Here is a 22,276-nt window from a genome sequence, read left to right as displayed (position 1 = left end):
TATGTATAGTAAGGCTATTTTCTCTGGTTTGTTTTGCCCTTTTGTTTTCTGGGTTTGTTTGGTTCCTCCTTCTCAGTTCTGTCATCCAGTAATTAAGAACTTCAGCAAACTGAACATCTACAACAATTACCTCAGCAGTGATTCTAGATGTGACAGTCACAAAATTACAGAGATTCTGGACCCCAGATTTGTACTGGACAGATAGATGTGCCAGATGCTAAGGCAAGTTGGGATTGCAGATTTTTCTTGCATTTCTTCAACGTTTCCTATTGGTTAACTCTTAGCATCTCCTCATTTTGTTAAAATGCTTCCTAGGATCCCAGTCTGAACTGTCAAGCTTTATCTCTGCTTTATATGAGACTCAAAACACCTAAGTCATAGTTCTAGATTCTAGAAATAGGATTAGAAGCATTCATCCAATTTTAGAGATCAAATTTAGCTGCTCTGAATTATTATCTGAAATCCCTTCTATCTTCATTGACTGTACTGTAAATTTAAGCTCTCAACTTCACAAGCCCTGAGCCATACATAAAATCGACGATATAACTTTTTTTCCTCAGATAAGAAACACATTTTCACCTTAAACTTTTTTTCAGGGTACTCCTGACTCCTCTGCCTTTAAACACTTGGAGAACCAAATGTTTGCTATGATACAGAAAAGGAATATTGGAATAAGACTTGTAAATGTGATATTATAGATGGACTTACTATCTTAGATTACACAAAATGCTTAGGAACAGAGATAAATTGTACAAGAAAAACTGTATGGACATGCATTTCAGTTCCAGCAGCACGCAAAAACAAAGATAGCTGAACTGGATAGTTCTTGAACAGCCTGTAGCTGAGGTCACAGTTTTTAAAGGCGTCTGCGAGAATTTGAACGTCAGAACCTGTGTCTCAGTTCATTCAGAGACATCTGTTTCAGTGTTCATTTTCCTAGGGATTGTTGCCAGTAGGAATCAGTTGTGACTAGTAAAGTGCTGGCTCTAGGGTCTTGCCAGTTGGTGGCTTCTTCAGAGTGTGAAAACAACAAGTTTCTGTCATCACAGGTGTGAAAATAATATTGCAAGTGCATATGATATTATTTCTAGATTTCAGGGAGAGAATATTTCAATGGATGAACTACAAGTAATGAGTCACGGGTAAAGTCTAAAGCTATGTTATTATAAACATACTGTTTTACTTTCTTTCAGAAGTGTGAAAACTTCACTAGTAGCTATCTAGTATTCAGTGATGTTTTCTCATGGAAACACGGGGCAGTGTCTTTTTCAGCTATTCGCAAGTTTTTGCAGACTTGCTCATGATATCAAGAAATTGTTGGCTCTGGGATTCTAGACTATATATAGCCATCTACTTCATCTATATAAAAGCAATGTTTGTGCTTGTGATGAAACTGTTCTTTGTGTGTGTAGTGGATAAACATTTTAACAGAAGTGTTTATTTAAAAAGGCATAACGGTGCAAATGTATGAACCTGAGGAGGTTTATGTCACAATCTGTTATCTTAAAACCTTACCAAGACAAACTTACTTCAGGGGAGTCTGTTTTATTTTGCTACTGGCAGCAAAATGATTAGTCGTAAAATAATCTTATAGAGAGCTGGTTGCTGATTTAAAGACTATTCCCTTTACCATATTTTCTGAGGATTTTTTCCTTGCATACTTTAATTTTTGAGGAATAGTTAATGCGTTCATTATTATTGTTAAATAATAATTGCATTTTAAATAACAAATTTAGCTAATTGTATGTATTAAGGAATCTATGAGCTCTTCAGTTTGATGTTGACTTTTCTTGCAATGAATAGATACATGAAAAAGATTCTTAAAGTATCTATCGGAAAATAGAAGACTAATAGCTTCTGAAATATTTCAAGAGCAACAGAAGAGTAATTGGTAACCGGATTACTAGAAAGACAATGACCCTTAATCTACTGAAGATTTGGAAAGTGATAAAATTTGAGGTCCAAATTATACTAGGTGACTAAACATTCCATTTCATGGGTGCTTGGCTGAACTCTAGCCCATGTTCCATCTTACCTCAACCTTAATAGTTTAAATTTATCAAAGCATGGCCAATTCAGAAGGCAGTTTAAGGAGAAACTATTGCCTCAGCAGTCAGAGGTAGCTAAAGCTGAGCTGAAAAATTTCAAGCACAAAGTCAGTGAAAAAAACAAAATCTCTATATAACCTAAATATAGGAAATACATTCTGATGAGAGACGCATGCAGTCAACAGTAGTTCTTATTTTTTTTCAGTTGAGATGTTTGTCATCCTCAAAATTCTAACAAATTAAAATATGTTCATGACAGAAGCTGACCTTTATGAAAATACATTTTGCCCTCAGATGAAGGAGGTTTGATTATCATATAGTTACCACTGCACACATACAATACCTGGCTTGGAAAGTAGAAGCCATCAAGTTTAATTAAATTTTGTTTTGTTTCAATTGAATTGACTTCAAGTTGGAAGGTATCTTCACAATTTAACTAAAAAATGAGTCTTTAAACAATAGAAATATATAGCACCACTGCTGCAGAGATATTTTGTGAATAAGACTATTCAAGATTTTACTCCCTGTGCTGTACCTTATAGTGTTTGATAGCTGTGGTTTATATCTTACTGCATTAACTCTGTGTTATATTCTATCTTTGTGTTCCCCTATGTGTCATATGATTGACTTCTGATTTTGTTCTACTTTTTTGTTCCTTTCAAAGTGTGTGTGTATATATATATAACCATAACTAATTATGTTATATGCCAAAACATTTCAAACACTGCTTAAATATGGATGAAATGTTTTCAAGTAACCCTGTAGTGTGATATTAAACAGATTTAACACAAACTTAGTACCAACATAAAAACAACTTTCTCTAAATTTAAGAATTTAAGTCTTTTTAGAAAGTGTATTATTCTTATTTAGTTTTAAAACAGCCACCGTCTTTTCTGTGTTTCCCAACTGTTCTTTTCTGTTTGCTTCCAAATCCTCCTTTAGAATCTTTTTTTTTTCTTTATTTCATGAAACATTATTTTATGATTGCCTGATTGCCTCTCCTTTAATTCTGTCCTTTCTGAATCATTCTCTCCTGAATTGTATGTAGCTGGAAGGGTTGGTGAGCTTCTATGAGTGGATACCTTAGTGTTATTTTTTTGGAGCTCTGCACCATTGTGCACCTCCTATTTTGCACTCAGCTTTGGCTGTGTGTAAAAAGCACAATCCAGAAAGCACTTTAGCTGTGCAGTGTGCATGTAAGCACAGTGCATGAACAGTAAGTGACTGGACTGATGATCAGTAACATCCCATGTGTTGTGCAGAGGCATGTCCAACTCAGAACAATTTTGTGATTTTACCATGCTCTGGAGTATAAGTTTCTCTGTTTTTAAGAGTTCTTGGGTCTGAAGTAAATGGCCCAAGTCCATGGGGGGGGGAAAAAAAGGGGGAGGGGGGAGGGGAAGAAACAAAGAAAGCAGTAGGGAGGAGAATGAAAAGCTGGATGAGTGGAAGTATAAGAAGCTTATAGGTCCTTATCTTGTAAATTCCTCAGATTTGGGCAAAAAAATACAACGTTGTAATATAGGCCTGGTTCCAGCAGCATCCTTTGAACTTATCAGCTTCCATTTCTTCATTTTCAGTGTCTGTGTTTACTATGTGCCATGGAAGGTTGTGCACTTATATACTGGTACTTATAAACTCTCAACGGCCTCTGGGTATCCAGCCAGCTGCTGGATATTCTGAATAACTTGATCAGTGCAATGAAGCAATGCAGAGGAGCTGGCATTGGCTGTTTTAGTGGTGCAGCCATGGCCGGATACATTCTCTGAGCCAAAAATGTTCTCTGCTGAAGTCCCTTGTGGCCAGTGTCATCTTCTAAAAGATTGCTTGGGAGAAGCATATTCTTACCAAGGTCCCTTTGGCAACATGAGTGATTTTTTCTGCTATATTCTGTGGCTTATCATTTGAATCATTCTTTAAGGATATGCTCTGGGCTGAAATCCTATTTGCACTATTAACTTTTATTCTGTAATAAGTCATTTAAGAACATCAGATTGTCTCTAAATAGGCTTTTTATTAATGTTTTGTTCAAAAATAATTATGTTCATGTTAAAACAGACTTTTGTAGCCTCTGCAATGTAACCTTGAAATTTCAAAACTCTTTTAAAGACCTAGCAAAGCCTTCCTGATAGATTGAGGAGTTTATTGTTTTATCAAAGAATAAACTCAAAGGAACTGCTGATTTTTTTTCTTCAAGCACTCTACTTACGCTCCAGCTTCGAGTCGTATATAAATATATAATAAATATATAGTGTCTATAGCTATATTTATATATTTTGGGAATATGAATAGCTCACAAAACCTAATTAGCTTTTTCATTAAATTCTGCCTGGTTAGTTTCAGTTATTTGATTTTGATTCCATTGTTTTCTCTGATTAATTTTGCAGTATAAGTATTGAAGTCAACGTGTAGTTTGTATGAATTTTGTTTTGACTTGGGAGGTCGCTGATACTTCTTAGGCCCTTAGTCTGTGGGTGCATGGGCTGTCTGGTTTGGGTTCCTCTCTCTACTTTCCCACTTGTGAAATGAGAATAATTAATAGCCACAGAGCCAAGATCCATTTCCATTTTCATTTACAATAATGGAAAGCTTTGTATTGGAGCATTAGAGCACTCTTCCCTAGGAATGTTTTGAAGCTTAATTAGATGGCTTCTGCACCTTACTTTACTTCTCTCTTTTCCAGCTAACTTTGTATCATAAAAATTGTTTTAGGCTTACTCCATTGTACATCGTTTGCTAATTCTCTACAAGAATTTCAAAGGCAAGGTGGAGGAGGAACACTTTTTTTTTTTTACTTACAAATTGAAGTTGTCATATGAGGTTTGTATGTGAGCTGAGAGATGGTAGGCATGGATAAATATAAAAGCTTACTTCATGTTTGAAGTAATAGATCGAGACAAAAAACATCCTTTACATTATGTTTTTAGTTACTCATTAGAGTCCAGTTTGTGCCAAATTGCAGTATACGTGGGATTTTGTAGACAGGAAGAGAACCTGGTGAAGCAAACTGAGTAGTATTTATAGGCTTCATATACTTCACATAATATACCTTCAGAGGTTCTTAAATGGTTGGGCAACACACAGACAATTTTGTTTCCAAAGTCTCAGCCAAACAACTGTAACACCCAAACAGAAATTGTTCCTTGGGTGTTGATTTTAGAGAGGTTTAGCCAGGGAACCAGTCTCCTTGCAGCTAGCAACTTAACCATACAACTTACTTTCTCCAAAGACAGATCAGTGTTCATTGTCCACCAAAATAAATTAATATGCATCTGTTTTCTTGGGTGACTCTTTGTACCCCAGTAATGTGTCCTGCTCCCATACCTGACTGAAAGTCAGTTCAGTGGGAATTACACAAACATAACTGAGAGAAAAGCCATATTTTTGTGTGCCTGAATAATAGCTGAGAAGACTGTGGCTTTCTCATTGTGCTGCCCAGTGTAGCACACCCTTTGTTCTGCGTGAGGCAGTGAGGGTGGAGAGGCTGTATACATGCTGTCATCAGTATTTCTGCTGCCTCTAGACCTGTTTATGGCTTATGTTCTTGTGTTCTCATGTGTTTGTTCTTTTGTGTTATTAGAGAAAATGTGTAGGGCTTTCATACATACTGAATAAGGATTTCCAATAATAAAGGAGAAACTGTAAACTGACTCCTTAAAATGCTCTTGAATTTCAGCTTTCATCTAGAAGATGCAACATTTTGGTCCAGACTGGAAGGATAAATGCAGGCCTGTTTTCTGTATGCAGGTCAGATGGCACCCAAGGTAGCAAAAAGCTGATGAGAACACCAAAAATCCTGTGAGAGTAGTTCAAATGAAATTGTGCTGGCATATGTGAACTTGAAAGTTAACCCAAGGACAGCATCAGTCCTTCAGCTCAATGTTAGTGTAATTCAGACAAAAATCAAAATACATCAAAATTAAGGTTGGACCAGATGATCTTAGAGGTTTATCCAACCTAAATGATTCTATGATTCTATGAAAATTAATCACCTATGGAACTATGTGAGGAGGAGACATTTTTCTCAATTTACTTTTGTCTAGGTATTTGCAAAGCATTTCTAACCTTGCTACCAAACTCAGATTTGGCTTATTATAACACCTCTTTGAGTAGTCATGGTGTCCCACTGAAATATATCTCCTAACTCAAAGCATAATGCTGTGTTTCTACTGTTGTAGCCTGTATATTACTATGAAAACTGTCGGTAAGTACTTATCCGGCATTACTGAAGGATTTGACCTTCTGCGAAGTCTAAGTGACATTACTGAGTTCTCCTTTAATACTGTTTTTGTTATCCCTGCCCTTGTAAGTCCTCTCTTCCAAATGTTTTAGCTTATTAGTTTATATGCTATTTTCATTGCAATTATGGCTAGAGCAGGAATGTTTTGTTACCTTTTTAACACATTGTCACTATGCATTATTTTTAAATCCTCATTGCTCCTTATTAGAGGTTATTTAAGCTCTCTGCTCTAACTGGATAATGAAGCATTCTGAAGATACAAACTAGCAAAAGCTTTTTTAAAGATTTTGTTGCATTGGTGACAGTCTGGCACTTTGTTTGGGATTTTGTTTAGTTGTTTGTTTGTGTCATCACTTAGGTTAGTAAAATTTAATAGAAATGTACATAAATGTCAGACAACTGGTACAGCCTCTACAGGTATGACTGCATGCATGGGCCAAAATATGCAAGGTCTATGCGTGCTCCACCAGCCCCTGCAGTATGGTGCCACCTTCTTGTTTCTTGTTTACTTCCACTGATATAGATCAAATAGAATAGGGTACAGTGTGTGAGCTGAATAACTTTGATTGTGTCAGGAAAATCTCAGGATCCTTAAAAAAAACAACAAGACAGAATGAGGCAGGTGAGAGTTATTGATGTGGCCCTGAGATATGTTACTCTAAAGGAAATTGTGAAAACTCTAAAGATTTACCTCCTTAATTTCAATTACCATTTTGTCTCGTTGCATGGTCTCAATGTGTATTACCCAAGCGTGTCATATTGTAGTGTGTTTATTACTTCTTGCAACATCTTTGCAATGTAAAGAAGTGTTACCATGAAGTGTTACCATTGTCATCCTCAATAGTTGTAGAAATTTGAGGCATACAGCCAGCAGAGTACAGAGATACTCCAAATAGCAGAGCTTGTGCTAAGATGAGAATTGGGATTGGCACATTTGCAGCGGCACAGTACTATGCCTGAGTTAATAAGCCATGTATCTCAAGAGTGTCCATACATGCAGATGAAACACCACACAAGCCTGGTATTGCCTGAGGAGTGCTTAAGGGGCAGATCTTGTATCCTGCATAGTCCGTGCTGCATATTGCACCAAGTAGCAGCACAACCTTAAAGCATCATTAGCATAAACTTCTCTGTTTTGTGGCATCTGAGTCATGAGGCTGCATTTTGAAACTGAACCCATGTCTCCCGAGTCCTTCATTAATGTCACAGACCATTCTTCTTTTCACCTCTACACGTAAGCTAATTTCAGTTTTGTTTTCATTTCTCAGGGTTTTATACACTTGTAAAGCACCTCTATATGAACTCTTTCCTTTCTCTAATTACACAGATTTCTTATCCTTTATATTTTGGGAATTTACCCTTCCCCTACAGAATTAGATGGTGAACACTGTGCTGCTTCCTAAACCAACTCTCATTTTCCATTCACTGCTGAAGTGCATTGGCAGAACAGACACCTGCTGCTTGAAGGACCAACCTCTGATTAGTTGTTTCATGTTTGTATCTCCTGCTAGTAAAACAAAAATTGTCATTGCATTATTGAATGGAGGAGAATGCTGTGGCTGAGACAATGCTGTCTACTGTGGATTTGCTGTATGTAGACCCACATGATGCCAGAGTATAATCCCAGATAGTGATTACCTTTTAGTCTTTAAAAGCTGAGGGGATCCACACGTCTGTGTTGTTCTCTGTATTCAGGAGCAGATCACAACTACAGAAGTGAATTGAATTGTTTGATGACTGGAATATATATGTTTTCTGAGGGGAAAACTGCAGAATGAATTGGGGACTAAGGCATTGCAATTCCAAAAGATTTTAGTAAAACAAACAAAAGACACAAGCAAAACAGGGAAATTAGCTGGCAGTTCTCAGTTGCTGTGTTGTCAGTAGGTAGGAAACATCAATTGGAGCAGTCATGATTAATTGAAATAAGGTTGACTGACCAGAGGATATACCTGTCTATGCAAAATATTGATGAGTAAGCAAGTGTATACAGATAATTATGTGGCTTCAAATGATGCATCAATTCTTTTAATCTGAGAGAGGATCGTGTGGATTAAAATTATACCCAAACATTATGGTAGATGGAGATGCAAGAGTATATGATTTCAGAGCCCTCTAGAGGCATTTGTAATAGAAAAACATCCTCATGTACTATTCAATTGTGTTTAGTTAACATTGCTATAGTGGTAGTTTTAGGACAATTGGAGTGTTTTTGAAATACTACCACATTTAAATTTTGAAGTAATTCCTATAAAAGCTAATTATTATTGCTCTGAGTCAATTGTCTGATTTTCTTGAAAAATAGTGTTTATAGGCCAGAATATACTTTTTTATTTTTATTTATTTTATTTTTAATCATTGTCAGAGATATCAGTGGATTTACAGCTATATAACTACAAGCAAAATGTGGCTGTTCAGATCCTCAGACAGCAATAACAATAGTGAATTCTGAAGCATATGTATTTTGGATTATGGATAGTTGATTTTTCTTTGAAATTGGATTTATAGACTATTGTTTACTAGAATTGTTTCTTTTTTCGTTGTATTCTTTAGAGTGGGTGTTTACAGATGCACTATTACTAGAGCTACTTATAGTAAGATCTGTTTTGAGTTAAGTCAGGCAGCCCGTGCTAATTGCTGTACAGAGACACTCTACGATATAATATACAATGTCACTTAAGCCCTGTTCATAAAGACCTGAGTTTTCAAATGTTCAGTGCATTACAATGAGTTTTGGTTTGGGCTAAATTGCGCTATTGATTTTTTGGTAATTAGGTTTTAATGAATTGTGTTCACTCAATTGTAGGTTTGTCAAGGGAATTCAAAGAATGGATTGTGATCATTTTATTCACTTTATTTATTTATTTTTAATGAGTCTAACATTAGAGAGCTCCTTTTCTAGACATCATTAGTTTTGATTTTTGTTAGCTTCTTTCAAGTCCAGTGGATGCTTTTTTCTATTACAGTATTAGTAAAATTTACATAAGACTGTAGGAATTTGGCTTGCCTAAAAACTGATGAAGTAATCCAGCTCTTAGAAATTTTGGATTTCATACTGTTGCTTCCCTATACCATTTGTGTTTAACTGTTTGACTGAAATTGGTCAATATGGTTTTTTGTTGGACTTCGACTCCTTTTGCTTGCTTACATGTGTTTTAATCTTTATCCCTGGTCACTAAAAAGCTGCTTTTCCTTGTTGATGCTTAATCAAAGATCATGGCAGTAGACAATCCCCTGTTCTGATTTAGTAACATGCCATGTGTTCTTTTCCATTAGCTTTTCTTTTAGTTTATTATTATTATTTATTATTATTATTATTATTATTATTTTAGTTTATTAAACTATGTGCTTTAGAAGGAGAAATACATGCTGTACATCAACCCCCAAAATACTGATAAAATGTTGCTTATACAGTTTAGTTTATTCCTGAGGGGTCAGAGGCACCTTCAGTAGCCTTGTAATTATGACTACAATCACTCTTCTAATGGGAAATCAACATCTTTCCCTGAAATAGTTAAATAGCTTAAAAATCCCTGTTTAGTGATTTCTTTATTTAAATGTAAACTTTACCTTTCTCATCATCTTTGCTGGTATATTGGACATTCCACTTTGCTGGACAGCAATCATGAATAATTTTTGCTGAGCAGAGAGTCCTGGGTCAGCACAACTTTCTTCTGAGCTGAGCAGTGAGAATGTGGCCCTTGGTGGGTAACCCTCCAAGCCGGACACAGTCTGCTCGTGACCAGTCAGGTGCCTCTTGCAGAGGAAATGCCAGACTCTTCATGGCACTTGAGTGGGCTTTATCTTTCTTATGGTGATCACAGCTAATCCCAACAGCAGATTAATTTGTTCTTCCAACTACAGCAGGCTTCTCCCTCCCTGAGATACCATCTTTAATGAGTATCTGTCTGCTTAGATACAGGGCTGTTTGCCATCTCAAAGCAGTCGTGGGCCTCTGTTGAGTGCCTTTCCAGACCAGTAAGTGTCAGTAAGTAGCGTAAGTGTCAGAAAGGTATGAACCAAAGCTAACGTATCCCAGAGAGATGTGACATATTATCTTGTTTAAGCTTCATAGCCTTTGCATTAGAATTTTTAGATGCATACAGCTGGTTTGGGATGCAGAGAAATAGATATACAACTGCTTGCACATGGTACTTTCATGTTGTTTTCTTTGATGCTGACCTACCATATGCCCTTGAGTAAATAAGCCATTGAATCTTTCTATGCTTTTGTTCTTCCTACACATATTTTTTCTACCTTTTATATTCAATCCGTAATATTTCAGCTTTTTATACTGAAAAATAAAAACAAACCTTTTCTCATATATTTTACTGTTTTTGTCATTAACCATTGCAAAGAAAGGTTCTAGCCTGTGCTTTCTTCTGTATAATTTGCACTTGCTTAGGTAAGAATCAGGCAATTCAGACACGAAAACAGGGACAATAATTCAGGCTTGAATTTTTTTTAATTTTTTTTTCTTTAAATTTTACCATTTAATTTCACTAAGCATGGTCATCTGTGTCTTTCAAAATACATATTAAACATAACATAGTTCCATGTCCCACATTGTACAATTAAAAAAGGACACTGATCTATTACAACTGTGCTTGAATACTTCTAAATTTGTGCACAGCCATTTCCATGTAGAAATGTGCACTTTGCACATGTGGCTGTGCAGTTTAATGCCATTAATTTAAGTTTATGATATGAACGCACCTGCATGTAAAACACTATTTTAAAATCTGGTCATGCAGATCTTTCTTTTTTAATGAGGTTTTTGGTTTTTTCTTTTACAAAAATCTGCATATATTTGCATACTTTATGTGTATTTTTAGAAGAGGTCATTGTAAATTGAACTTAAAATGGTAAAACACAGCCTGGGTATACCCAAGTATGTCGCTCATGTAAATATAAATAAGGATATGTAACCCAAAGTGGAGATCTCAGACCTGGCTAAAATGTGAAAAATCTTTTCTCATTGGCTAAGGAATACAAGAAAGTTAGGACCATGAGGATGTGTTCTTCAAGCTTCCTTGTGTTTTCCTCTGAAAAACTCACTCTTTTCTTTCAATTATGTTTGATTTTTTTATTACTATCAATACATGTAATAGCGATATTCATTTTCTCTCTCTCTAGCTATGATGTAGTTTACTGATAGTATTGCTTGTGATTACAGTGCTAGTGTCAGTGGTGCAAAACATTGCCAGGCTTTTTATTTGTTAGGATATTACTAGCTGTTTAGAGGTAATGCTGTTTTTCAGGTTTTTAAGAACATTTTAATACAACATTAGTAATGGTATGTATAAGCATCTGGAGGAAGACAGAGAGAGAAGAGTAGATTTTTGGTGGCAAAAGCAAGTATTCCAGATCAAGAGCTTTCTTCTTGTTTCCTCTTAGAAACTTATCTTGCTTTTGCCATAAGTTATGTTCATGGATTCCTTTCCCTGTGACAGCCTCCTTCTGTTTAAATCCATGCAGTTGAGCAGGACAAAACCAATTAGCTGAAGTAAGGTGAATAGGATACTTAGTGAAATAAATAAATATTATGCATAAGCATTTCATCCTGCTCAGTTGTCCTGAATTAATCAACAAGCAGGCTGAGCTTGAGTTTGGATACACATACATTTTAACTCTTCCTCCCGAAAACTATCTAACTCTGGTGTGTTCCAATGCAGTGAAAAATGTCAAAACGAAATTGAAGAGAGGATGGTAGTGGTAGGAAAACAATGCAAAAACAAGGTATAAGAAGATCATTTCCCAGCAAATAGAAGTAGAATTCATAGAAAAAAAATAGTTATAAAAAAGCAAGATTTGCTGGCATTGTTTTCTTGTGCGTTCCTGCGTCAAAGTTTTTTTCAGCAAATTTCCAAGTGTTTTATCCATTTTAAAGTACCTTAGATGACACGGTTTCAAGGAACTCCCTTAGAATATTATTCCATGGGCAGATACATCAAATTATTAGCATTACCTTACCAAGTTCAGCCTTTGCTCAGTTTCATCCCATTATTCCTACCCCATGGGCCACATTAAATATTTTTTCCTATTCTTGGCATTTATGTCCTTCAGACACTTGAAGATGCTTATCATTGATCCCTTAGCTCAGACACAGAGAAAGAAAAAAAAAATGCTTAAAAATCCCTATTTTAAAGTACAAGATACAGGGGTACAGCATTTTTTTAGTGGATGAATATATCTTAATAAACCATTTTATAATGTATTTGCAAAACATAAGAGGAATTAAATATGCATTATTTTTTCTTTAATTCTTGAGCTAAAGTGGATTTTTTAATTGATTTGATCCTTTCAGTTGACCTGTGTTACAACAGTTGGATCAGACTGGGGACTTTGAATCATCCAAAATGTAAAATTTGTCCTGCTCTGAAGGTTAAACACCCTCTTAACTGCTTACTTATTTCTGCTTGATCCATTGTCAACTGGGGGACCAGATCCACCTCATCTCCTAGTAGCATACTGAGATGGTTTTCTCTGAGACGTGCTGCAGTTCTTTACTAGCACATATACAACCCTTTGTTGAGGGTATAATTGTTTCCTACCATCACTGATTCTTTTTTCTTGTTCGCCTTTCTAGTTATCAGTATTGTTGTCTGTCTTGGAACTGCAGATTTTCCACAAAAGAAAATTCGGTTGTGTCAAGGTAAGTGAACAAAACTATATTAGATTGCAAACATTCTTGTGTTAAAAAGGTTGCTTTTATCTTTGACGCTTTGTGGTGCTGTTGTCTGCATGTGTATGTATGCTCCATGGTGAACACCTACAACTGAGGAATTATTCAGATAGTGAACAAGACAGCAAAAAAAATGCTGCTTGCCTATGAACCAAGAAAATGGATCAGAGCTACCAGCAAATATTTCTCCAAGATCTCACAACTAAACATTCAGATCAATGGAATTTGTATACCTTTCTGAAACACTGTTAGATAATGTTTTAACTAGCACAAAAGCCTGATCATCGTGTATAAGCTCTGCTGAAGATGTATCTTGCTTTTTCCCATAGCTTCTTAAATTCTAATTCTAAATACTCCTATTTTACTCCTGAAATGTTCTGTTGCATTTTTTGTTATGAAACGGAATATCATCGTACTGTCAAAGTACAGACTAGTAATAAATAAGACTATCAAAGTTATTTAATAAAGCTAAACAAGTAACACCCTGTCTGCCAATCAGCTGATTAGTTTTTGTTTCTGAACATGTATTTGATCATGATTAGTGATACTTTCTGTTGCATGTGTTCTCTATCCATGTAGTTATTAATACTGAACATGATACCCACCATTAAAAATTGGAACTGTATTCATTAGCTATCATGAGTTCAGCTCTGGTTCAGGCCAGTACTGACTTATAAACATACTTCATTGCCCTAACTAGCTAAAATTGATTTATGCCAATGGCAGGTAACAAAAGGTTTCAGCGCCTCAGAAAGCCCTTTCTTACATCTTAGTTCCTACAAGCTGTGTTTCTAGCAGATGGCTGCCTTTCAGCTCCCTAAACCTCACATGGGGACTGGAGGAAACTGAGGAAAGTAGCAGTGCTGTTACTGTAGTGCAGCTAATGACAATACTATGGCAAAAAAATCAGGAGAAGAGGCTGAAGCATTCTTATAGGGTTATCTCCTGAAGTATACACATGTACAGAAGGAAAATACAGAAAAATACTGCAGTGGGCTATTAAAGGGGAAGTTCAGATAATAAGGCCCATCAGATAGTTACCAAATACTGCTGGTAGGCATATCAGAGTTCTGCACCTGAGAAGAACAGGAATCTGCTCTCAGGAGGATATTTTAATTAGAGCTGGCCCTGGAAGAGGCAGGGTATTGACAGAAGCAAGTGGTCATGGTGAAATGTTGGTGAATAATAAAGCAGGGAGAGAAGGGAAGAAATGAAAGACCAAGAGGATGCAAAATAAAACAGGTCTATACATTTTAACAGATGCAAACAGTGAACTTGAAGATATTCCTGTAAATGTCTGTTACCCTGAACTAGCTACTGGTAGTGCTTAGGTTTTTTTATTTAGTTCTGTTTCAAGTTTCATTGAAGATTTCTGTTCCTATCAGAGATAAAATAATTGTTTGGTCAGTGTTTTGGTGTGAGTTCTTCACTGCTGAAATGAATCAGGGATAGTAAAATTTTAACCTATAGCAGTAAACAGAAGCTTTGCCGTTACTTCAGTGGGACCAATTTCATCTCTTTTTTTTTATTACTGTATGTTACTTCTATATTATTACTTTGATTATATAATCATAACTGTTGCAATCACAAGAAAGAGTTAAGGAAACCACTGAAGCTTTACCTTTTTAGAGAAAAGAGCACAATGGCACAGAATATTTAGAAAAAAATGTAATCTGAAGGTGTCACATAGATATTACTGGAATTATATCTGGAAACATAAAACAATCTAGTAATTACTGTCCTGGCATGGTTTATATTTAATAAATTAATTGTATTTGCATACATCAAGTGTATACACAGGGATCTCAGAGTCATCCCTGTCAAATTTCATGAATCTATGAGTCAGGTAAACATCTGCAGGCAGTACAAAAAGTGCGCTTAGTCAGACAATTTATCAGGACTGCATAAAAACTGCTTCTCACAACCCTTCCCAGTTAACTGAGCCAAGACATAAAATAGCATCTGCAAATGTTTGACTCTTGATCCCAAAGCAAGGAATCATTGCTAGGCTGTTCACAGAGTATAGCTTGAATGTGTTATGTCCAGTAAAGCAATATGGCACACAAATAGATACTACAGTCTTAAATACGTGGGATTAAAGCTGACTGATTAAAGTTTATATTAATGTTACTGTTGTCAAATCCAGTTTTCTCTTCATCAACGTGTAGCTGATGCAAAAAAACATTGTCATCCTGGCAGTAAAAATAAGTCTCTGTCCAAGGTGGTCTGCAAAATACATATCCTTTCGATTCTGACTGGTCTTTGTCTTGACAAAATTACTGGTGATTTTTAAATGATTTTCACAGCCACTAACCGGAATTGAAGTACCATGAAGACAACAAAGTTTCTAAAAATAAACACAATTTCAGTTGGTCTTCACCTGAGTCTAACCACAGTCCACATTTATTTATTTATTTATTTATTTTATTACTCAAAAGCAGCTGGGGATTCAATCACTGTTTGCTGTTTGCCAGGTATGTTTTTGGACAGTGCAATAAAGTAGTTAAAAAACCCTCCCTGTAGGTACAAAAAGCCATACAGGAGACAAAACATGAGTTACAGTGTCTTTTTCTTTAAGATACACTTTAAAAATGGTCTTAGACATCAGCCTGAAATACTGGGTACTCTAATGCTAAAAATGGAACATTTACCAGAAAACAATTGTACATTTCTACCCAGAAGTGTATTCTAAGAAGCTGCATATTTAACTAAGTAAGAATGATTTGTACAGGCAAAGAATTTGAACATTATGTTCACTAAAAGTAGCTCATACTTTTCTACGTCCTTAGACAAACTAATGTGAATCGCTTCTATAGGCTTACTGGGTTTTCTTCAGTAGACACAAGGATAGTAATCTCAGGGCAGTATAACACAAGGAAAGCATCAATTTCAGGGGTACCCCAGCTAGTCCCAACTGGCGGTCTCATTATCATTTGAATTAATGTTGCTATTTAATAAACTCTATGTGAATAGAATGTGGCCATATACATGTCTGATTGGCAGAGCATCTATAAGAATTTCACATAAACAATGGTTTCAAAATTACTCATAAAATGTGTGACAATCAGTAAACCTTTAATGATTGTCAGTAAATTAAACAGAAGGGTTCAAAGACTTATTTTTGTAAACAGAGAATATAGATGATGTAGAACTATTTTTGCAAATCATATTCCATTTATGTGCATATGACTGCTGTATAACAATCTATTTAGTTAGTTTTCTGATGGGGTGGGTATCTGAACTATGAAATGATGTATCTGTTTTCCCTCTTTCACTGATCAGCTAATGCGGTCAACTTCCTTCCTCCCATCTCCTCCTCTGTATCTTTTTGGCTGTAATCACGTTTTATAGCCTGCACTTCTAGCACTTCCTTTCTAGTCTATAAAAGGCCAAAAGGAAGATTCAAATAAGTCTGAATATAAGTAGTCAGGTCATCTAATTTATCTCCTCTATGCTGACTTTTGTTCATCAGTTGAGTTGCTGCTTTATAGATGAGACAGTCTAATTAGGTCCAGAGAACATCATCCAGGAGTCACTGCCTACTGTAAGGTACTATACTTCAATTTTAATGAAGTATTATGGGAGTCTTAGTTTTAAAAACTTCATTCATTACTGTTAGGATAATAATAATATAATAATAATAAAAGTAATTTATCTGGATCAGCATTTTAGGAAGAAACATATCTGACGCGCAGTGCATAAACAATGAGTAGCTAGAATATTTTGGAATGAGCGGTATTTATTATCCTTACATTCTTGAAAGCGAGGAAAATGATACTGAAGATGACAGACCCACAGCAGTTGTGAAAGGAATGAAAATGTTCCAAAGGAGTTTTACTTGTCATATCTACTACAATGTTTTAAAAAAAACTATTCTGAATTTCCAAAACAGCATAGCAGCATTTACAGCAAAATAAAATCCACTTTTTAGGGTACAAAAAATCTCAAGAAAACAACTAGAAAATCCAAGAGCAGTTTAAAGCTAACCATTTATAACCATTAAATACATTTTCATAAAACTGGAGACACTTCTATTTTGTTCCAGCTAGAAGGGGCACTGCATGATCTACTGGAACTATCATTTATATTTTCTTTCCATAAAATCAGTTAAATGTTATTAATTGATCTTAGTTCTGAAGGTAACTTCTTTTCTCCTGCTTCCAGTAATACTTGCAAAATTAGAAAGCACTGTCAATGTTAATGAAGGGGAATAATATCAGGACCTCTTAATTATATATGCTGAAATTCATCCCCATGTCTTCAGAGGAACTCAGTGAATGGGGAATTTACTTTATGTGTCACAAATCTGCACCTTCCTGCTTTTGATATTACTTACAATTTCCACTTGGAAAAGCTCTGGTTTAAATCTCCAAAATTCATTTAACAGGAAAGAATGCAAAGTCAAAGCTTCGCTAAAATCAGCGTACATGATCTTGGGCTTCGCCTGAAGCTCATGAAATCCTTACATTTGGGATGCATCGGTTTATCACATCTCAAAGGAAGAGGTTTAATATATGTCAGATAAATTATCCTCTAGAGATGTCTGTTTCTTGCCATTCATTGACTGTAGTGAGATCCCAGGCAGTACCTCGGATACAGATGCCTGTGTAGATTCAGACACTCAGCAGACAAATGGAAAATCCCCCCCTCTTTCCTGCCACCTGCCCTATGTCTTTCCCTTGACTTCAAGGACTTAGCTCTAATCTTTCATCCTCAATTAATGCAGGAATGAAAGGATGATTTTCATTTGCTTTCCACTTCTATTTTAAGAAAGGAAACAAGGGTTTTGAGGGAAATCTGGGGATGGTTTATGTTAGTGCTCAATTACACATTATTTAGACAAGGGTAAATATTAGGATTTGAGAATCCAGCACAAGAGTAATAGATTTTTCTTTCTTTAAGAAAAATAGCCTATTTGCTTTACTGCCAAGCATTGACTGTTTCAATATGTTCAAGCCTAGAAGGCTGAAAACAACGACACAGATGTGATTCACATAGGGCTCACCAGCATGGTGCTTCAATGTTCTGGCTTGTTGGAAAGCTTCCAGGGGATTTAGGAAAAGAACATACTGCAGAAATGCAAACCATTATTTAGCCAATTAGTTAGGAAAATGTGTTGTTTCAGCATGATCAGATTTAGCTTTGTTAATTTTTATTTGTTCTCATGAAAATTTCCCCACACAGAACAAAATATTTAGTCACAGAGCTGTTATCTATAGTTAAAATGGTTATTTATCAATCAGAAGAAGTTTTAGAGTATCCTGTGTATAGAAGGCTTACATATCTCCTAGGTGACTGTAGGAATAAAGTAGAAGCATACTGCATAACAGGAAGGCAAACCCATTATTCTTTAAGCAATGTAGCATTTGAGCCTAGATCACGTTTTGTACATGAAGTTTGAGTATTTTGAACGTGTAAAACCTAATTAAAAGACCTTTAGAATTAGATTCTTCTTTCCTAGAACAAGTATTATCAATATATTGCGTCTGGAGAGAGGTGAAAGAGACTGTAGAAAAATGCTGCTTGGTGATGCTGTTCTCCTTCCATGATACCCTTATGGACTGGTACAACTGACAAATGTGGGGCTATTTTTAAGCATGTAATTAAATCATCTTGTTTTACATAAAATTAAGACACATTATTTTCTTGTTACTGAGATGAATATATTGTAGATGCAAAAATTTGCAAATGAGAATCAAGAGTGGTTTTACAGGAAGGACTTTCCAGGCTTTCCACGTAGTAATGAAATATGATATAAAGCAGCACAGTGTCAGTAAATCTACAGGATAAAGGTCAGGTTTACATCGATGGACAGAGCTGGCAAATACATTTGTTCCTGCAATGTCTGTGTTTTAAATGCCACCCTCTGATGAACCCAGTGCAGAAATACACTTTAGGGTTTGATGAGATGTCAGTTTTGTTCAGTGCTGATCAAATAAGACGAATGAAAGTGAAACAAGAACAAAAATATTACTTCTGTCATTTATTTTTTATGCATTACAGGAAGTGGGTCAGTTGGGGAGATTTCTCTTAAACAAATAGCAATCACTGCACAATATCACCCATTGATCTATTTCACAGCAGGCAATAGCCTTTTTGTCAGAAAGGACACACAATTCAAATACCAGAGAATGCATAGAAATGCCCAATGACAGGTTTAAAAAGTATCTTCCGCTCCTTTTATTGACAAGCCATCCCTTTCCACAAATCAATCTAGGCTGCAGAGGCAGGGCATTCCAAAAAAACTTCCAGATCTACAGGGAAGGCAGATATTCAATAAAAAATGTGGAACATAAATTTTGCCTAATGTAAAAGAAACGTCGTATTTAGCAAAAATAATTTTTTCTTTATGGTAGGAACATGAAGATACCTGGTGACCTGGCGATTGCGTAAGCCTAACCGTAGCAATTTGAAGGCCCTCTGCTTAGGCTGAGTGACATATCCTATCATTAATTTATCTTCTTCACAAAACTTTATCAAATGCTAGAGTCCATGTATCCTACAGGATTGTAAATGTTTTAAATAAATGTTTTAAATAAAAAATAGTTTTGTGGATAAACTGTTCTGAAAATGTGACGCTTGCTTTTTACACTTAATTTGCTTATGAAATTATTTTAAAGCATTTGAATTTAATATCCTGCTTTGAGTGACTCTAAGCCACTTTCATGTGTCTGAAATTAGGGACCTAAATTCATATATATGCATCTAAATAAGTGGCTTGAGTTCCTGAGCATTTATGACCTGCGTGGAGGTAAATGTTATTTCCAGTTTATCATCTGTATGTCAGAGCAGCTAAAAAGCAATACAAGAAATGCTCTAATATTATTTTACATTTAATAAGGAATTTCTGCTTTATATCTGTTATATATTCAAACAACTAAATACTTCACTTTGCTTGACAAAATATCTTAGTTGATCATAAAATTCACATATTATATCTTCTTCTGAAGATGTGTATTTTAATGCAGTGGCACCCATAAGCAGAACAGGTTAGATTTAATTCAAAAGACTTCTGTCTACTACTTTGGCCTGTTATTTGTGGAGGTCAAATTAAAAACTGTAAATTGTAATGAGTGTCTGGCATAAAGTATTCATCTAGTAATGAGCTGAGATATGTGAGAAATGCCAAGAACCTCTCACCTCTGGCTGAAGTCTGGGTTTACAGGTAGCCTATAATCTTCACTTTATCATGTTCCCTTTTAGAGGAATAATCCTCCTTTTCAAAAGTGGGGAGGGAAATAGTACTTGTGAAAGGGAGCATCGGTTACAGGAGCAAACTAAACAGAGGAGAAAGGGACCTACAGGCTGATTCGTTCCTGCTCTGTCCACTTGTTGGATTATATACAAATATTTAAGTATTTACCATTCAATATAAAAAAATGACAGATCTTAACCATGGTAACCACTGTGTCACTCACTATTTAGTATACTTCTGTTACCCTTGCAATGCCGAGAAATGCCATTAAAAGATAAGCAAGTATTCAAAGCTTCAAAATTTGTTGATTATATTGTATAAGGTATTCAGAAAAAAAAAAAAAGGAAAAAAAAACAACCACCATATCTTACTATTTATATTCTCAATAGATATCCAGCTCTTCAGAATCTTCTTAGAACATGAAGAGAGTTAAACGATGAGAGAAAATCTGAGAATGAGTCTCATTGCATGACAAATCCAGAGCTTATGTGGAATGACTCCTATTAACTTTTCTCCATTGTAATATTGGGATTTGGGGATTTTAGCTATACTTTCCATTATGAGTACTCTTATGTGATGCTGTATACTATGTTTACTTAAGCGATAAAGCAATATGCAGTGGGACTGTTAATGAAAATAAATACATAACATTTTAGGGCAATATGACAAAAATATGTAGTATCATACACGCATTTAACAATTATGTCACAAAACTGAGACAAAGCCTGGATTGTTTTGAAGCTCTAGGCATTTTACTCTGGAGATTTACTGTGAAATTATCCTTTTGTATAGCAAGGCTGAGGCTCTCTTTCCATTTCTTAAACCGTTCAGGTACTGGTCTGTTGGTACTCCCCAAAAGCCAGAGAAGGTTTGTGTAGTGATATTGCATAATAACCCTTGCTCAGCACAGCTGTGTGGAGATTGGGTGTCATGGCCCGAAGCACATCCCCTCCACCTGAGGGCTCAGCTGCCTAGGCTGGGAGACAGCTTCAGGTGCACGGCTGCAAGGAGAGCTGCCTGTGCTGTGCTTGTTAGGGGCTCCTGCCTCCTCACCTGGGAGCTGTGCTTAATCTGAGGATTTGGGGCTTAGCCCCTCCACGAGCAATGCTGTTGCCATGCTGTGCCCTGGCTTGATCCTGACCCTGTCTCAGAGACTTGCTTCTCTGCCTTGAACTGCTCTCTCTCTGGGGATCTGGATCCTTGGCTAAGCCTAGGTTCCTTTACTAGATCTTCTCTGCTTGCCTTGCTCAGGTATGGTGGGATTGCCTTTTTGTCTGTGATAGCCCTGCTGCTGCCTGCCTGGTTTTCATGGTGAGCTTCTGGCTCTGCTTACTCTCTTGAAGTAGGGCCTGACCCAGTTGCTCAGCCCCACTAGGGAAGTGAAGGGGAGTGATCATCTCCAAGCTGGAAGTGAAGTGGGCAAAGCAAACCTGAAGGAGACTGCTGACCTCCGTGTACATTATCCCTTTGACTCGGAAGAACCTGCTTTTTGTAGCCCTCTCTTTTGACCAGCCTAGAGATGTCTTACCAGCTAAATGTAAATTATACCAGAGGAAGGAAAACAGTATCTTATTCTTATTTGGCTCTCAGGAAAAACAGAAACCATGCATATTGAACATGAAAAACTCACAAATTTAACTATACCTCATTTCAGATTAGTTTTTCTGCATCTGCAGACTGTATGGAGATTTTCCAGATACGTATCAGACCTCCTAATGCAATATCCTTCATGTGAAAGGAGAGTCAGTTACATTTTCCTTCTCAGAAGGAAATATAAGAAGGAAGAATAACTCTTATTTTTCTCCCTCAAATCTCTGTCAGAACGTTGCTCTATTTAAAGCACTTTCCTTTCATCATTAACAAGCGTAATTGACCTTTTTAATAACAAAGAACAGAGAGGGAGTGTGGGGAGAACTTTGTATATACGCACAGTGGGATTCTTGGCTGTGCCCTCTCTTACCCTTGCAGATGAAGCAGTTGTGAGCATTCAGCGACAATGAACTTAGTGGCTGACTTCAGGGCATATTAGTATTTTTGGATATTTTGGCAACAGCAAACGCTTGATAAGGATGCAGTGAGCTATCCTATGGAATTGTTCTAGCAGTGAT

General features: G+C 36.1%; 1 long non-coding RNA gene across 1 annotated transcript in view; it reads left to right on the top strand.

Annotated features, from left to right (window-relative positions):
* The window catches only part of LOC118246259 (uncharacterized), a 165,086-nt gene extending 152,154 nt beyond the window's left edge, over nucleotides 1-12,932 (top strand). The window contains exon 5 of the long non-coding RNA XR_004778129.2: nucleotides 12,878-12,932. This is a non-coding gene — a long non-coding RNA (uncharacterized LOC118246259). The remainder of the gene's footprint in view (nucleotides 1-12,877) is intronic.
* The last annotated feature ends 9,344 nt before the right edge of the window (nucleotides 12,933-22,276 follow it).

Source organism: Cygnus atratus, chromosome 12, assembly GCF_013377495.2.
Source record: "Cygnus atratus isolate AKBS03 ecotype Queensland, Australia chromosome 12, CAtr_DNAZoo_HiC_assembly, whole genome shotgun sequence".
Lineage (NCBI taxonomy): Eukaryota > Metazoa > Chordata > Aves > Anseriformes > Anatidae > Cygnus > Cygnus atratus.
This window is presented reverse-complemented; position numbering and strand designations above follow the sequence as displayed.